The sequence below is a fragment of the Zosterops lateralis genome, assembly GCF_965231275.1.
Source record: "Zosterops lateralis genome assembly, chromosome: Z".
Classification (NCBI taxonomy): domain Eukaryota; kingdom Metazoa; phylum Chordata; class Aves; order Passeriformes; family Zosteropidae; genus Zosterops; species Zosterops lateralis.
In genome coordinates this window covers 81,025,343-81,028,355 of record NC_139800.1, presented here as the reverse complement: position 1 = coordinate 81,028,355, position 3,013 = coordinate 81,025,343, and positions in this window count along the sequence as shown.

Below are 3,013 nucleotides of genomic sequence, written 5' to 3'. Positions count from 1 at the left end.
CAGCGGTGACAGGACAGGGACAGCGTTCTGGGCTGATGCCCCGCGGTGCTGGAGGCAGCTGTGAGCACACAGCACATCTGTGCAGATGTGAGCAGGGAAACACTGACCTCTGGATGACCCCCCGGCCTCCCAAAAGCAGAACCGGCCCTGCCGTGATCCAGCCCGGGCACGTCTGGCCCTGCCATGCCTGGGGAAGCCCGGGCTGTCCCCCTGCACCCCAACTGCTGGACATGGGTCTGCACGGTGACACAGCCCTGTCAGCAGCTGAAAAGTCCCTGATTTGGATCAGGGACTTCCGCAGAGAATCCCTGGGCATTTGCATCCCAAAGCGGTGAATTCCCTTCGCGGGAGCGCCGGGCGTGGATCAGACCCGGCAAACACCATGATAAAGGCAAAATGAACCACATGGCCTGAACAGGGAGAGATCTGCTCTGAAACCAGCTGTCCTGTGCTTCTTGGCCTTCCTGCCCTCCACGCTGGCTCCAGCAGGATGTCAGAGATTCCCTGATCCCCCCGAGGTTTTTGTGGGAGAAGTTTCCAAAGGATGTGAGGAACGAGCAGGAGGATTGAGGTGTGGAGGAAGCAGGGACAGAAGCACCTGCCCAGGTCACATCCGTACTGTGGGTGATGGATTCCAGCCTGGGTGTTTGGGAGCAGAGCAATACCTGGTCATCCATGGGATCTGGCCTTCCTTCTGTGCATTCCCAGGGCATTGGGAAGGTGACTCCTGAGCAGCTCTGATCCCAACGAGGGGATGGATGGTGTCTCTCCCATCACTGAAGGATGGAGCTGTCCCCGCCCCTGTGGCTGTGGCTCGGGATGTTGGAGGAGGGCGACCTTCCATGGGAGCTCCTGGTGTGGTGGGGAGGGACATCCCACCAGGAACACCGAGAGCAGGGAAAAGCTGTATTTGCCAAGGCTGCTTGCAGCCAGGTCCAATTCCATGTCTCCAACTCACACTTTGGTTAGTGTGAGCACCAGAAAAACTCTATTAATACATTCCATGCAGGAATTGCTCCCTCCTGCCCTCCTCCAACATCCCGAGCACACACCAGAGGGGACAGCAACACTCCGGCCTTTTAGAGAGCAAAGGGATTCTCCCTCTGCCTCCCCCTGCCCGCAGCCATGGAGCACATCCCAGATCCTGCCAGCGGGGGACAAGGAATGCAAACTCCATCCCCAGCTCTCCCAACCCCCTGTTATTTACGGCTGCCCCCAGCCTTGCTGCTCAGGCCTGTTCTAAGGCAATCCTGTTAACGATTTGCTTCATGTTCTCACTGCACACAGTTGTCCTGCTCCATTCTTGTCACAGGAACATGTCCCTCCTAATCCATTTGAAAGGAAAGAAAAACCACAAGGCCCAGTGAAGAGCCCCCAAGGCTCCTGCCCGTCCCACATGTCGAGGCTGAAGGGAGGAGAAGCCACTAAAAAGCCAGAGCAGCCCATTTGTCACGCAGTTGTCTCCCCAAGTGCACGGCTCCTGTGAATAGCGAGGCCGCGGCCAACGCCGCTGCCCCGAGGAATTTTTGTCTCCCAATAACTGCAACACTTGGCAAGGGACATCACTCGCTAGGGATGGAGCCAGGAATGCTCCAGGCAGGGTGGGGCCTCCGTGGCCACGGCACAGCGCCGGGACATGTCCCTCCCACACCCTGCAGGTGACCACGAGCCACCTCCGCATGGAGCCAGCAGCAGGATCATGGAATCGCAGGATTGGGCTGAGAGGGATCTTATGGATCAAACAGTTCCATCCCCTGCCATGGGCAGGATTGCCTTCCACTGGTCCAGCTTGCTCCGAGCCCTGTCCCAGCTGGCCTTGGGCACTGCCAGGGATCCAGGGGCAGCCACAGTTTCTCTGGGCAACCTGTGCCAGGCCTCCCCCCCACCTCACAGGGAAGGATTCCTTCCCAATATCCCGTCTAACCCTGCCCTCTGGCAGTGGGGAGCCATTTCCCCTTGTCCTGTCACTCCAATCAACTGACCAAAATCCCTCTCCAGCTCTCCTGGAGCCCCTTTAGGCACTGAGGTCCCCAAACCTTCCCTGCTCCAAGCTGAAAACGTCACTTTGGGATTTGTCCCATTTCTATACAGGCTGCAACTTCACTCCCCTCGTGAAAGCACAAACAGGCTCTGGAAGGAAACACAGGGAAACAAAACCCCAACCAAGCCGAGCAAGTGTGAGCCAAGGGCTGAGACAGCAGAGCAATTTGTGCCTGTGCCTCAGCTCCAGAGCATCTTATGGCTTTAGGTCTCCCCAGCTGAGGGGAGGTAACAGGACAGAGTTGCTCAAGAAGCCAAAAGAAACAATAGTGTCCCAGCTCCTCTATTAGTCTCCAGAAATCGAGTTATGACTAGACTCAGCAGGGCTCAGAGAAAAGAAAAAGTGGTGACTTCATGCTGGACCGGATTTTAAAATCCCATTTTTTTCCCTTTGCTGAAGTCTCCATCACCACTTATTTTAGGTAGGAGGGTGCCAAAAGGAAAGGGGTGGGGAGAGGAAAGCTATAAACCACATCTAAAAGCAGGGCAGTTGCTATTAAAACAGAAAAATAAAAAAATCCTGTTTGAATATTTTATTCTTAAACATAACAAAACTTCCTCCGAGTGTTGTCACAAGTACTTGTGGCTGCTCTACGTGGCTCGGTGAAGCCTGTAGAAATGTGTTCTGGTTTGCAAAATATTAATTAAAAAGAACAAAACAAACCCCCCACCCTCCCCCCAAAAAAAACCAAAAACAAAACGAAAACAAAACTGAAATCCCCCCAACCCAACTCAACTTGCTGTAACAGCAGCAGTACTTGAAGGCAGCCCCCGCTGGGGCAAGGTTACCTCTGGGGTAAGGGCAGGAGCTGAAAGGAGCAGAGGCCTGGACCTGGGAACTGGCATTTTCTTTGGGATTTGGTGGTTTCTGGAATGTGGAGGCAGTTTCCTATCTGCTAAGCCTGCTCTAGTTACTCCTCTTCCTCTCGCACTTCCTGCTTTTAGTTTCCAAGCTCTAGGTCGAGGCACTTTT